Below are 15,734 nucleotides of genomic sequence, written 5' to 3'. Positions count from 1 at the left end.
AGTAAAAGTCAAGGTTTTTCGACAATTCCTGACGACCATTTAATATTTGGGCTTCCGTGGCGCAATGGTTAGTGCGTTCAGCTGCTATTTAAAAGACTGGTGGTTTGAGCCCTCCCGGGAGCGGTGTTGTGACGTCTCAGATGTAACGTAAAATGTCAGAGTTTTTCAAAATTACCTGAAGAACATTTAATAATTGGGCTTCCGTGGCGCAATGGTTAGCGCGTTCAGCTGTTAATCGAAAGGTTGGTGGTTCGAGCCCACCCGGGACAGGTGTTGTGTGGTCTTAGATGTAGCGTAAAAAGTCAAAACCTTTCCACAATACGTGACAACCATTTATTTTCTGAGCTTGCGGGGCTCAATGGTTAGCACGTTCGGCAGTTAAACAATAGGTTGGTGGTTCGAGCCCACCCGGGAGCAGTGTTGTGGGATCTCAAATGTAACGTAGAAAGCCAAAGTTATTCCACAATACCTGACGACCATTTAATTTTTGGGCTTCCGTGGCGCAATGGTTAGCGTGTTCGGCTGTTAACCGAAAGGTTGGTGGTTCGAGCCGATCCGGGAGCGGTGTTGTGACGTCTCAGATGTGAAGTAAAAAGTCAAGGTTTTTCCACAATACCTGACGACCATTTAATTTTTGGGCTTCCGTGGCGCAATGGTTAGCGCGTTCAGCTGCTATTCAAAAGACTGGTGGTTTGAGCCCTCCCGGGAGCAGTGTTGTGACGTTTCAGATGTAACGTAAAATGTCAGAGTTTTTCCAGAATACCTGACGAACATTTAATTTTTGGGCTTCCGTGGCGCAATGGTTAGCGCGTTCAGCTGTTAATCGAAAGGTTGGTGGTTCGAGCCCACCCGGGACAGGTGTTGTGTGGTCTTAGATGTAGCGTAAAAAGTCAAAACCTTTCCACAATACGTGACAACCATTTATTTTCTGAGCTTCCGTGGCTCAATGGTTAGCGCGTTCGGCAGTTAAACAATAGGTTGGTGGTTCGAGCCAATCCGGGAGCGGTGTTGTGACGTCTCAGATGTGACGTAAAAAGTCAAGGTTTTTCCACAATACCTGACGACCATTTAATTTTTGGGCTTCCATGGCGCAATGGTTAGCGCGTTCAGCTGCTATTCAAAAGACTGGTGGTTTGAGCCCTCCCGGGAGCGGTGTTGTGACGTCTCAGATGTAACGTAAAATGGCAGAGTTTTTCCACAATACCTGACGAGCATTTAATTTTTGGGCTTCCGTGGCGCAATGGTTAGCGCGTTCGGCTGTTAACCGAAAGGTTGGTGGTTCGAGCCCATCCGTGAGCTGTGTTGTGAGGTCTCAGATGTGACGTAAATAGTCAAAGTTTTTCCACAATACCTGAGTACCATTTAATTTTTGGGCTTCCGTGGCGCAATGGTTAGCGCGTTCAGCTGCTATTCAAAAGACTGGTGGTTTGAGCCCTCCCGGGAACGGTGTTGTGACGTCTCAGATGTAACGTAAAATGGCAGAGTTTTTCCACAATACCAGACGAACTTTTAATTTTTGGGCTTCCGTGGCGCAATGTTTTTGCGCGTTCAGCTGTGTAGGTGGTTCAAGCCCACCCGGGAGAGGTGTTGTGGGGTCTCAGATGTAGCGTAAAAAGTCAAAACATTTCCAAAATACGTGACAACCATTTAATTTCTGAGCTTCCGTGGCTCAATGGTTAGCGCGTTCGGCTGTTAACCAATAGGTTGGTGGTTCGAGCCTGCCCGGGAGCGGTGTTGTGGGATCTCAAATGTAACGTAGAAAGCCAAAGGTTTTCCACAATACCTGACGACCATTTAATTTTTGGGCTTCCGTAGTGCAATGGTTAGCGCGTTCGGCTGTTAACCGAAAGGTTGGTGGTTCGAGAACACCCTGGAGAGGTGTTGTAGGGTCTCAGATGTAACGTAAAAGTCATAACTTTTCCACAATACCTGACAACCATTTAATTTCTGAGCTTCCGTGGCTCAACGATTAGCGCGTTCGGTTGTTAACCAATAGGTTGGTGGTTCGCGCCCAACCGGGAGCGGTGTTGTGACGTCTCAGATGTGAAGTAAAAGTCAAGGTTTTTCGACAATACCTGACGACCATTTAATTTTTGGGCTTCCGTGGCGCAATGGTTAGCACGTTCAGCTGTTAATCGAAAGGTTGGTGATTCGAGCCCACCCGGGAGAGGTGTTGTGGGGTCTCAGATGTAGCGTAAAAAGTCATAACTTTTCCACAATACCTGACGACTACTTAATTTTTGGGCGTCCGTGGCGCAATGGTTATCGCGTCCGGCTGTTAACCGAAAGGTTGGTGGTTCGAGCCCATCCGTGAGCTGTGTTGTGAGGTCTCAGATGTGACGTAAATAGTCAAAGTTTTTCCACAATACCTGAGGACCATTTAATTTTTGGGCTTCCGTGGCGCAATGGTTAGCGCGTTCAGCTGCTATTCAAAAGACTGGTGGTTTGAGCCCTCCCGGGAACGGTGTTGTGACGTCTCAGATGTAACGTAAAATGTCAGAGTTTTTCCACAATACCTGACGACCATTTAATTTTTGGGCTTCCGTGGCGCAATGGTTAGCGCGTTCGGCTGTTAACCGAAAGGTTGGTGGTTCGAGCCCATCCGTGAGCTGTGTTGTGAGGTCTCAGATGTGACGTAAATAGTCAAAGTTTTTCCACAATACCTGAGGACCATTTAATTTTTGGGCTTCCGTGGCGCAATGGTTAGCGCGTTCAGCTGCTATTCAAAAGACTGGTGGTTTGAGCCCTCCCGGGAACGGTGTTGTGACGTCTCAGATGTAACGTAAAATGGCAGAGTTTTTCCACAATACCAGACGAACTTTTAATTTTTGGGCTTCCGTGGCGCAATGGTTAGCGCGTTCAGCTGCTATTCAAAAGACTGGTGGTTTGAGCCCTCCCGGGAACGGTGTTGTGACGTCTCAGATGTAACGTAAAATGTCAGAGTTTTTCCACAATACCTGACGACCATTTAATTTTTGGGCTTCCGTGGCGCAATGGTTAGCGCGTTCGGCTGTTAACCGAAAGGTTGGTGGTTCGAGCCCATCCGTGAGCTGTGTTGTGAGGTCTCAGATGTGACGTAAATAGTCAAAGTTTTTCCACAATACCTGAGGACCATTTAATTTTTGGGCTTCCGTGGCGCAATGGTTAGCGCGTTCAGCTGCTATTCAAAAGACTGGTGGTTTGAGCCCTCCCGGGAACGGTGTTGTGACGTCTCAGATGTAACGTAAAATGGCAGAGTTTTTCCACAATACCAGACGAACTTTTAATTTTTGGGCTTCCGTGGCGCAATGGTTAGCGCGTTCAGCTGCTATTCAAAAGACTGGTGGTTTGAGCCCTCCCGGGAACGGTGTTGTGACGTCTCAGATGTAACGTAAAATGGCAGAGTTTTTCCACAATACCAGACGAACTTTTAATTTTTGGGCTTCCGTGGCGCAATGGTTAGCACGTTCAGCTGTTAATCGAAAGGTTGGTGATTCGAGCCCACCCGGGAGAGGTGTTGTGGGGTCTCAGATGTAGCGTAAAAAGTCATAACTTTTCCACAATACCTGACGACTACTTAATTTTTGGGCGTCCGTGGCGCAATGGTTATCGCGTCCGGCTGTTAACCGAAAGGTTGGTGGTTCGAGCCCATCCGTGAGCTGTGTTGTGAGGTCTCAGATGTGACGTAAATAGTCAAAGTTTTTCCACAATACCTGAGGACCATTTAATTTTTGGGCTTCCGTGGCGCAATGGTTAGCGCGTTCAGCTGCTATTCAAAAGACTGGTGGTTTGAGCCCTCCCGGGAACGGTGTTGTGACGTCTCAGATGTAACGTAAAATGTCAGAGTTTTTCCACAATACCTGACGACCATTTAATTTTTGGGCTTCCGTGGCGCAATGGTTAGCGCGTTCGGCTGTTAACCGAAAGGTTGGTGGTTCGAGCCCATCCGTGAGCTGTGTTGTGAGGTCTCAGATGTGACGTAAATAGTCAAAGTTTTTCCACAATACCTGAGGACCATTTAATTTTTGGGCTTCCGTGGCGCAATGGTTAGCGCGTTCAGCTGCTATTCAAAAGACTGGTGGTTTGAGCCCTCCCGGGAACGGTGTTGTGACGTCTCAGATGTAACGTAAAATGGCAGAGTTTTTCCACAATACCAGACGAACTTTTAATTTTTGGGCTTCCGTGGCGCAATGGTTAGCGCGTTCAGCTGCTATTCAAAAGACTGGTGGTTTGAGCCCTCCCGGGAACGGTGTTGTGACGTCTCAGATGTAACGTAAAATGTCAGAGTTTTTCCACAATACCTGACGACCATTTAATTTTTGGGCTTCCGTGGCGCAATGGTTAGCGCGTTCGGCTGTTAACCGAAAGGTTGGTGGTTCGAGCCCATCCGTGAGCTGTGTTGTGAGGTCTCAGATGTGACGTAAATAGTCAAAGTTTTTCCACAATACCTGAGGACCATTTAATTTTTGGGCTTCCGTGGCGCAATGGTTAGCGCGTTCAGCTGCTATTCAAAAGACTGGTGGTTTGAGCCCTCCCGGGAACGGTGTTGTGACGTCTCAGATGTAACGTAAAATGGCAGTGTTTTTCCACAATACCAGACGAACTTTTAATTTTTGGGCTTCCGTGGCGCAATGGTTAGCGCGTTCAGCTGCTATTCAAAAGACTGGTGGTTTGAGCCCTCCCGGGAACGGTGTTGTGACGTCTCAGATGTAACGTAAAATGTCAGAGTTTTTCCACAATACTTGACGACCATTTAATTTTTGGGCTTCCGTGGCGCAATGGTTAGCGCGTTCGGCTGTTAACCGAAAGGTTGGTGGTTCGAGCCCATCCGGGAGTGGTGTTGTGAGTTCTCAGATGTGACGTAAAAACCCAAAGTTTTTCCACAATACCTGACGACCATTTAATTTTGGGACTTCCGTGTCGCATGGTTAGCGCGTTCGGCTGTTAACCGAAAGGTTGGTGGTTCGAGCCCATCCGTGAGCTGTGTTGTGAGGTCTCAGATGTGACGTAAATAGTCAAAGTTTTTCCACAATACCTGAGGACCATTTAATTTTTGGGCTTCCGTGGCGCAATGGTTAGCGCGTTCAGCTGCTATTCAAAAGACTGGTGGTTTGAGCCCTCCCGGGAACGGTGTTGTGACGTCTCAGATGTAACGTAAAATGTCAGAGTTTTTCCACAATACCTGACGACCATTTAATTTTTGGGCTTCCGTGGCGCAATGGTTAGCGCGTTCGGCTGTTAACCGAAAGGTTGGTGGTTCGAGCCCATCCGTGAGCTGTGTTGTGAGGTCTCAGATGTGACGTAAATAGTCAAAGTTTTTCCACAATACCTGAGGACCATTTAATTTTTGGGCTTCCGTGGCGCAATGGTTAGCGCGTTCAGCTGCTATTCAAAAGACTGGTGGTTTGAGCCCTCCCGGGAACGGTGTTGTGACGTCTCAGATGTAACGTAAAATGGCAGAGTTTTTCCACAATACCAGACGAACTTTTAATTTTTGGGCTTCCGTGGCGCAATGGTTAGCACGTTCAGCTGTTAATCGAAAGGTTGGTGATTCGAGCCCACCCGGGAGAGGTGTTGTGGGGTCTCAGATGTAGCGTAAAAAGTCATAACTTTTCCACAATACCTGACGACTACTTAATTTTTGGGCGTCCGTGGCGCAATGGTTATCGCGTCCGGCTGTTAACCGAAAGGTTGGTGGTTCGAGCCCATCCGTGAGCTGTGTTGTGAGGTCTCAGATGTGACGTAAATAGTCAAAGTTTTTCCACAATACCTGAGGACCATTTAATTTTTGGGCTTCCGTGGCGCAATGGTTAGCGCGTTCAGCTGCTATTCAAAAGACTGGTGGTTTGAGCCCTCCCGGGAACGGTGTTGTGACGTCTCAGATGTAACGTAAAATGTCAGAGTTTTTCCACAATACCTGACGACCATTTAATTTTTGGGCTTCCGTGGCGCAATGGTTAGCGCGTTCGGCTGTTAACCGAAAGGTTGGTGGTTCGAGCCCATCCGTGAGCTGTGTTGTGAGGTCTCAGATGTGACGTAAATAGTCAAAGTTTTTCCACAATACCTGAGGACCATTTAATTTTTGGGCTTCCGTGGCGCAATGGTTAGCGCGTTCAGCTGCTATTCAAAAGACTGGTGGTTTGAGCCCTCCCGGGAACGGTGTTGTGACGTCTCAGATGTAACGTAAAATGGCAGAGTTTTTCCACAATACCAGACGAACTTTTAATTTTTGGGCTTCCGTGGCGCAATGGTTAGCGCGTTCAGCTGCTATTCAAAAGACTGGTGGTTTGAGCCCTCCCGGGAACGGTGTTGTGACGTCTCAGATGTAACGTAAAATGTCAGAGTTTTTCCACAATACCTGACGACCATTTAATTTTTGGGCTTCCGTGGCGCAATGGTTAGCGCGTTCGGCTGTTAACCGAAAGGTTGGTGGTTCGAGCCCATCCGTGAGCTGTGTTGTGAGGTCTCAGATGTGACGTAAATAGTCAAAGTTTTTCCACAATACCTGAGGACCATTTAATTTTTGGGCTTCCGTGGCGCAATGGTTAGCGCGTTCAGCTGCTATTCAAAAGACTGGTGGTTTGAGCCCTCCCGGGAACGGTGTTGTGACGTCTCAGATGTAACGTAAAATGGCAGAGTTTTTCCACAATACCAGACGAACTTTTAATTTTTGGGCTTCCGTGGCGCAATGGTTAGCGCGTTCAGCTGCTATTCAAAAGACTGGTGGTTTGAGCCCTCCCGGGAACGGTGTTGTGACGTCTCAGATGTAACGTAAAATGTCAGAGTTTTTCCACAATACTTGACGACCATTTAATTTTTGGGCTTCCGTGGCGCAATGGTTAGCGCGTTCGGCTGTTAACCGAAAGGTTGGTGGTTCGAGCCCATCCGGGAGTGGTGTTGTGAGTTCTCAGATGTGACGTAAAAACCCAAAGTTTTTCCACAATACCTGACGACCATTTAATTTTGGGACTTCCGTGTCGCATGGTTAGCGCGTTCGGCTGTTAACCGAAAGGTTGGTGGTTCGAGCCCATCCGTGAGCTGTGTTGTGAGGTCTCAGATGTGACGTAAATAGTCAAAGTTTTTCCACAATACCTGAGGACCATTTAATTTTTGGGCTTCCGTGGCGCAATGGTTAGCGCGTTCAGCTGCTATTCAAAAGACTGGTGGTTTGAGCCCTCCCGGGAACGGTGTTGTGACGTCTCAGATGTAACGTAAAATGTCAGAGTTTTTCCACAATACCTGACGACCATTTAATTTTTGGGCTTCCGTGGCGCAATGGTTAGCGCGTTCGGCTGTTAACCGAAAGGTTGGTGGTTCGAGCCCATCCGTGAGCTGTGTTGTGAGGTCTCAGATGTGACGTAAATAGTCAAAGTTTTTCCACAATACCTGAGGACCATTTAATTTTTGGGCTTCCGTGGCGCAATGGTTAGCGCGTTCAGCTGCTATTCAAAAGACTGGTGGTTTGAGCCCTCCCGGGAACGGTGTTGTGACGTCTCAGATGTAACGTAAAATGGCAGAGTTTTTCCACAATACCAGACGAACTTTTAATTTTTGGGCTTCCGTGGCGCAATGGTTAGCGCGTTCAGCTGCTATTCAAAAGACTGGTGGTTTGAGCCCTCCCGGGAACGGTGTTGTGACGTCTCAGATGTAACGTAAAATGGCAGAGTTTTTCCACAATACCAGACGAACTTTTAATTTTTGGGCTTCCGTGGCGCAATGGTTAGCACGTTCAGCTGTTAATCGAAAGGTTGGTGATTCGAGCCCACCCGGGAGAGGTGTTGTGGGGTCTCAGATGTAGCGTAAAAAGTCATAACTTTTCCACAATACCTGACGACTACTTAATTTTTGGGCGTCCGTGGCGCAATGGTTATCGCGTCCGGCTGTTAACCGAAAGGTTGGTGGTTCGAGCCCATCCGTGAGCTGTGTTGTGAGGTCTCAGATGTGACGTAAATAGTCAAAGTTTTTCCACAATACCTGAGGACCATTTAATTTTTGGGCTTCCGTGGCGCAATGGTTAGCGCGTTCAGCTGCTATTCAAAAGACTGGTGGTTTGAGCCCTCCCGGGAACGGTGTTGTGACGTCTCAGATGTAACGTAAAATGTCAGAGTTTTTCCACAATACCTGACGACCATTTAATTTTTGGGCTTCCGTGGCGCAATGGTTAGCGCGTTCGGCTGTTAACCGAAAGGTTGGTGGTTCGAGCCCATCCGTGAGCTGTGTTGTGAGGTCTCAGATGTGACGTAAATAGTCAAAGTTTTTCCACAATACCTGAGGACCATTTAATTTTTGGGCTTCCGTGGCGCAATGGTTAGCGCGTTCAGCTGCTATTCAAAAGACTGGTGGTTTGAGCCCTCCCGGGAACGGTGTTGTGACGTCTCAGATGTAACGTAAAATGGCAGAGTTTTTCCACAATACCAGACGAACTTTTAATTTTTGGGCTTCCGTGGCGCAATGGTTAGCGCGTTCAGCTGCTATTCAAAAGACAGGTGGTTTGAGCCCTCCCGGGAACGGTGTTGTGACGTCTCAGATGTAACGTAAAATGTCAGAGTTTTTCCACAATACCTGACGACCATTTAATTTTTGGGCTTCCGTGGCGCAATGGTTAGCGCGTTCGGCTGTTAACCGAAAGGTTGGTGGTTCGAGCCCATCCGTGAGCTGTGTTGTGAGGTCTCAGATGTGACGTAAATAGTCAAAGTTTTTCCACAATACCTGAGGACCATTTAATTTTTGGGCTTCCGTGGCGCAATGGTTAGCGCGTTCAGCTGCTATTCAAAAGACTGGTGGTTTGAGCCCTCCCGGGAACGGTGTTGTGACGTCTCAGATGTAACGTAAAATGGCAGAGTTTTTCCACAATACCAGACGAACTTTTAATTTTTGGGCTTCCGTGGCGCAATGGTTAGCGCGTTCAGCTGCTATTCAAAAGACTGGTGGTTTGAGCCCTCCCGGGAACGGTGTTGTGACGTCTCAGATGTAACGTAAAATGTCAGAGTTTTTCCACAATACTTGACGACCATTTAATTTTTGGGCTTCCGTGGCGCAATGGTTAGCGCGTTCGGCTGTGAACCGAAAGGTTGGTGGTTCGAGCCCATCCGGGAGTGGTGTTGTGAGTTCTCAGATGTGACGTAAAAACCCAAAGTTTTTCCACAATACCTGACGACCATTTAATTTTGGGACTTCCGTGTCGCATGGTTAGCGCGTTCGGCTGTTAACCGAAAGGTTGGTGGTTCGAGCCCATCCGTGAGCTGTGTTGTGAGGTCTCAGATGTGACGTAAATAGTCAAAGTTTTTCCACAATACCTGAGGACCATTTAATTTTTGGGCTTCCGTGGCGCAATGGTTAGCGCGTTCAGCTGCTATTCAAAAGACTGGTGGTTTGAGCCCTCCCGGGAACGGTGTTGTGACGTCTCAGATGTAACGTAAAATGTCAGAGTTTTTCCACAATACCTGACGACCATTTAATTTTTGGGCTTCCGTGGCGCAATGGTTAGCGCGTTCGGCTGTTAACCGAAAGGTTGGTGGTTCGAGCCCATCCGTGAGCTGTGTTGTGAGGTCTCAGATGTGACGTAAATAGTCAAAGTTTTTCCACAATACCTGAGGACCATTTAATTTTTGGGCTTCCGTGGCGCAATGGTTAGCGCGTTCAGCTGCTATTCAAAAGACTGGTGGTTTGAGCCCTCCCGGGAACGGTGTTGTGACGTCTCAGATGTAACGTAAAATGGCAGAGTTTTTCCACAATACCAGACGAACTTTTAATTTTTGGGCTTCCGTGGCGCAATGTTTTTGCGCGTTCAGCTGTGTAGGTGGTTCAAGCCCACCCGGGAGAGGTGTTGTGGGGTCTCAGATGTAGCGTAAAAAGTCAAAACATTTCCAAAATACGTGACAACCATTTAATTTCTGAGCTTCCGTGGCTCAATGGTTAGCGCGTTCGGCTGTTAACCAATAGGTTGGTGGTTCGAGCCTGCCCGGGAGCGGTGTTGTGGGATCTCAAATGTAACGTAGAAAGCCAAAGGTTTTCCACAATACCTGACGACCATTTAATTTTTGGGCTTCCGTAGTGCAATGGTTAGCGCGTTCGGCTGTTAACCGAAAGGTTGGTGGTTCGAGAACACCCTGGAGAGGTGTTGTAGGGTCTCAGATGTAACGTAAAAGTCATAACTTTTCCACAATACCTGACAACCATTTAATTTCTGAGCTTCCGTGGCTCAACGATTAGCGCGTTCGGTTGTTAACCAATAGGTTGGTGGTTCGCGCCCAACCGGGAGCGGTGTTGTGACGTCTCAGATGTGAAGTAAAAGTCAAGGTTTTTCGACAATACCTGACGACCATTTAATTTTTGGGCTTCCGTGGCGCAATGGTTAGCACGTTCAGCTGTTAATCGAAAGGTTGGTGATTCGAGCCCACCCGGGAGAGGTGTTGTGGGGTCTCAGATGTAGCGTAAAAAGTCATAACTTTTCCACAATACCTGACGACTACTTAATTTTTGGGCGTCCGTGGCGCAATGGTTATCGCGTCCGGCTGTTAACCGAAAGGTTGGTGGTTCGAGCCCATCCGTGAGCTGTGTTGTGAGGTCTCAGATGTGACGTAAATAGTCAAAGTTTTTCCACAATACCTGAGGACCATTTAATTTTTGGGCTTCCGTGGCGCAATGGTTAGCGCGTTCAGCTGCTATTCAAAAGACTGGTGGTTTGAGCCCTCCCGGGAACGGTGTTGTGACGTCTCAGATGTAACGTAAAATGTCAGAGTTTTTCCACAATACCTGACGACCATGTAATTTTTGGGCTTCCGTGGCGCAATGGTTAGCGCGTTCGGCTGTTAACCGAAAGGTTGGTGGTTCGAGCCCATCCGTGAGCTGTGTTGTGAGGTCTCAGATGTGACGTAAATAGTCAAAGTTTTTCCACAATACCTGAGGACCATTTAATTTTTGGGCTTCCGTGGCGCAATGGTTAGCGCGTTCAGCTGCTATTCAAAAGACTGGTGGTTTGAGCCCTCCCGGGAACGGTGTTGTGACGTCTCAGATGTAACGTAAAATGGCAGAGTTTTTCCACAATACCAGACGAACTTTTAATTTTTGGGCTTCCGTGGCGCAATGGTTAGCGCGTTCAGCTGCTATTCAAAAGACTGGTGGTTTGAGCCCTCCCGGGAACGGTGTTGTGACGTCTCAGATGTAACGTAAAATGTCAGAGTTTTTCCACAATACTTGACGACCATTTAATTTTTGGGCTTCCGTGGCGCAATGGTTAGCGCGTTCGGCTGTTAACCGAAAGGTTGGTGGTTCGAGCCCATCCGGGAGTGGTGTTGTGAGTTCTCAGATGTGACGTAAAAACCCAAAGTTTTTCCACAATACCTGACGACCATTTAATTTTGGGACTTCCGTGTCGCATGGTTAGCGCGTTCGGCTGTTAACCGAAAGGTTGGTGGTTCGAGCCCATCCGTGAGCTGTGTTGTGAGGTCTCAGATGTGACGTAAATAGTCAAAGTTTTTCCACAATACCTGAGGACCATTTAATTTTTGGGCTTCCGTGGCGCAATGGTTAGCGCGTTCAGCTGCTATTCAAAAGACTGGTGGTTTGAGCCCTCCCGGGAACGGTGTTGTGACGTCTCAGATGTAACGTAAAATGTCAGAGTTTTTCCACAATACCTGACGACCATTTAATTTTTGGGCTTCCGTGGCGCAATGGTTAGCGCGTTCGGCTGTTAACCGAAAGGTTGGTGGTTCGAGCCCATCCGTGAGCTGTGTTGTGAGGTCTCAGATGTGACGTAAATAGTCAAAGTTTTTCCACAATACCTGAGGACCATTTAATTTTTGGGCTTCCGTGGCGCAATGGTTAGCGCGTTCAGCTGCTATTCAAAAGACTGGTGGTTTGAGCCCTCCCGGGAACGGTGTTGTGACGTCTCAGATGTAACGTAAAATGGCAGAGTTTTTCCACAATACCAGACGAACTTTTAATTTTTGGGCTTCCGTGGCGCAATGTTTTTGCGCGTTCAGCTGTGTAGGTGGTTCAAGCCCACCCGGGAGAGGTGTTGTGGGGTCTCAGATGTAGCGTAAAAAGTCAAAACATTTCCAAAATACGTGACAACCATTTAATTTCTGAGCTTCCGTGGCTCAATGGTTAGCGCGTTCGGCTGTTAACCAATAGGTTGGTGGTTCGAGCCTGCCCGGGAGCGGTGTTGTGGGATCTCAAATGTAACGTAGAAAGCCAAAGGTTTTCCACAATACCTGACGACCATTTAATTTTTGGGCTTCCGTAGTGCAATGGTTAGCGCGTTCGGCTGTTAACCGAAAGGTTGGTGGTTCGAGAACACCCTGGAGAGGTGTTGTAGGGTCTCAGATGTAACGTAAAAGTCATAACTTTTCCACAATACCTGACAACCATTTAATTTCTGAGCTTCCGTGGCTCAACGATTAGCGCGTTCGGTTGTTAACCAATAGGTTGGTGGTTCGCGCCCAACCGGGAGCGGTGTTGTGACGTCTCAGATGTGAAGTAAAAGTCAAGGTTTTTCGACAATACCTGACGACCATTTAATTTTTGGGCTTCCGTGGCGCAATGGTTAGCACGTTCAGCTGTTAATCGAAAGGTTGGTGATTCGAGCCCACCCGGGAGAGGTGTTGTGGGGTCTCAGATGTAGCGTAAAAAGTCATAACTTTTCCACAATACCTGACGACTACTTAATTTTTGGGCGTCCGTGGCGCAATGGTTATCGCGTCCGGCTGTTAACCGAAAGGTTGGTGGTTCGAGCCCATCCGTGAGCTGTGTTGTGAGGTCTCAGATGTGACGTAAATAGTCAAAGTTTTTCCACAATACCTGAGGACCATTTAATTTTTGGGCTTCCGTGGCGCAATGGTTAGCGCGTTCAGCTGCTATTCAAAAGACTGGTGGTTTGAGCCCTCCCGGGAACGGTGTTGTGACGTCTCAGATGTAACGTAAAATGTCAGAGTTTTTCCACAATACCTGACGACCATTTAATTTTTGGGCTTCCGTGGCGCAATGGTTAGCGCGTTCGGCTGTTAACCGAAAGGTTGGTGGTTCGAGCCCATCCGTGAGCTGTGTTGTGAGGTCTCAGATGTGACGTAAATAGTCAAAGTTTTTCCACAATACCTGAGGACCATTTAATTTTTGGGCTTCCGTGGCGCAATGGTTAGCGCGTTCAGCTGCTATTCAAAAGACTGGTGGTTTGAGCCCTCCCGGGAACGGTGTTGTGACGTCTCAGATGTAACGTAAAATGTCAGAGTTTTTCCACAATACCTGACGACCATTTAATTTTTGGGCTTCCGTGGCGCAATGGTTAGCGCGTTCGGCTGTTAACCGAAAGGTTGGTGGTTCGAGCCCATCCGTGAGCTGTGTTGTGAGGTCTCAGATGTGACGTAAATAGTCAAAGTTTTTCCACAATACCTGAGGACCATTTAATTTTTGGGCTTCCGTGGCGCAATGGTTAGCGCGTTCAGCTGCTATTCAAAAGACTGGTGGTTTGAGCCCTCCCGGGAACGGTGTTGTGACGTCTCAGATGTAACGTAAAATGGCAGAGTTTTTCCACAATACCAGACGAACTTTTAATTTTTGGGCTTCCGTGGCGCAATGTTTTTGCGCGTTCAGCTGTGTAGGTGGTTCAAGCCCACCCGGGAGAGGTGTTGTGGGGTCTCAGATGTAGCGTAAAAAGTCAAAACATTTCCAAAATACGTGACAACCATTTAATTTCTGAGCTTCCGTGGCTCAATGGTTAGCGCGTTCGGCTGTTAACCAATAGGTTGGTGGTTCGAGCCTGCCCGGGAGCGGTGTTGTGGGATCTCAAATGTAACGTAGAAAGCCAAAGGTTTTCCACAATACCTGACGACCATTTAATTTTTGGGCTTCCGTAGTGCAATGGTTAGCGCGTTCGGCTGTTAACCGAAAGGTTGGTGGTTCGAGAACACCCTGGAGAGGTGTTGTAGGGTCTCAGATGTAACGTAAAAGTCATAACTTTTCCACAATACCTGACAACCATTTAATTTCTGAGCTTCCGTGGCTCAACGATTAGCGCGTTCGGTTGTTAACCAATAGGTTGGTGGTTCGCGCCCAACCGGGAGCGGTGTTGTGACGTCTCAGATGTGAAGTAAAAGTCAAGGTTTTTCGACAATACCTGACGACCATTTAATTTTTGGGCTTCCGTGGCGCAATGGTTAGCACGTTCAGCTGTTAATCGAAAGGTTGGTGATTCGAGCCCACCCGGGAGAGGTGTTGTGGGGTCTCAGATGTAGCGTAAAAAGTCATAACTTTTCCACAATACCTGACGACTACTTAATTTTTGGGCGTCCGTGGCGCAATGGTTATCGCGTCCGGCTGTTAACCGAAAGGTTGGTGGTTCGAGCCCATCCGTGAGCTGTGTTGTGAGGTCTCAGATGTGACGTAAATAGTCAAAGTTTTTCCACAATACCTGAGGACCATTTAATTTTTGGGCTTCCGTGGCGCAATGGTTAGCGCGTTCAGCTGCTATTCAAAAGACTGGTGGTTTGAGCCCTCCCGGGAACGGTGTTGTGACGTCTCAGATGTAACGTAAAATGTCAGAGTTTTTCCACAATACCTGACGACCATGTAATTTTTGGGCTTCCGTGGCGCAATGGTTAGCGCGTTCGGCTGTTAACCGAAAGGTTGGTGGTTCGAGCCCATCCGTGAGCTGTGTTGTGAGGTCTCAGATGTGACGTAAATAGTCAAAGTTTTTCCACAATACCTGAGGACCATTTAATTTTTGGGCTTCCGTGGCGCAATGGTTAGCGCGTTCAGCTGCTATTCAAAAGACTGGTGGTTTGAGCCCTCCCGGGAACGGTGTTGTGACGTCTCAGATGTAACGTAAAATGGCAGAGTTTTTCCACAATACCAGACGAACTTTTAATTTTTGGGCTTCCGTGGCGCAATGGTTAGCGCGTTCAGCTGCTATTCAAAAGACTGGTGGTTTGAGCCCTCCCGGGAACGGTGTTGTGACGTCTCAGATGTAACGTAAAATGTCAGAGTTTTTCCACAATACTTGACGACCATTTAATTTTTGGGCTTCCGTGGCGCAATGGTTAGCGCGTTCGGCTGTTAACCGAAAGGTTGGTGGTTCGAGCCCATCCGGGAGTGGTGTTGTGAGTTCTCAGATGTGACGTAAAAACCCAAAGTTTTTCCACAATACCTGACGACCATTTAATTTTGGGACTTCCGTGTCGCATGGTTAGCGCGTTCGGCTGTTAACCGAAAGGTTGGTGGTTCGAGCCCATCCGTGAGCTGTGTTGTGAGGTCTCAGATGTGACGTAAATAGTCAAAGTTTTTCCACAATACCTGAGGACCATTTAATTTTTGGGCTTCCGTGGCGCAATGGTTAGCGCGTTCAGCTGCTATTCAAAAGACTGGTGGTTTGAGCCCTCCCGGGAACGGTGTTGTGACGTCTCAGATGTAACGTAAAATGTCAGAGTTTTTCCACAATACCTGACGACCATTTAATTTTTGGGCTTCCGTGGCGCAATGGTTAGCGCGTTCGGCTGTTAACCGAAAGGTTGGTGGTTCGAGCCCATCCGTGAGCTGTGTTGTGAGGTCTCAGATGTGACGTAAATAGTCAAAGTTTTTCCACAATACCTGAGGACCATTTAATTTTTGGGCTTCCGTGGCGCAATGGTTAGCGCGTTCAGCTGCTATTCAAAAGACTGGTGGTTTGAGCCCTCCCGGGAACGGTGTTGTGACGTCTCAGATGTAACGTAAAATGGCAGAGTTTTTCCACAATACCAGACGAACTTTTAATTTTTGGGCTT

The 15,734-nt window shown here is 47.8% G+C and overlaps 1 non-coding gene across 1 annotated transcript; it reads left to right on the top strand.

The window, feature by feature from the left end:
* Positions 1-9,004: 9,004 nt before the first annotated feature.
* Positions 9,005-9,077, top strand: TRNAH-GUG (transfer RNA histidin (anticodon GUG)). The gene has a single exon. It is a non-coding gene; the product is annotated as a tRNA-His (tRNA).
* The last annotated feature ends 6,657 nt before the right edge of the window (positions 9,078-15,734 follow it).

This window comes from Phalangium opilio, unplaced genomic scaffold, assembly GCF_054372755.1.
Source record: "Phalangium opilio isolate 3A_F unplaced genomic scaffold, DU_Popi_V2 ptg001421l_1, whole genome shotgun sequence".
NCBI lineage: Eukaryota > Metazoa > Arthropoda > Arachnida > Opiliones > Phalangiidae > Phalangium > Phalangium opilio.
This window is presented reverse-complemented; position numbering and strand designations above follow the sequence as displayed.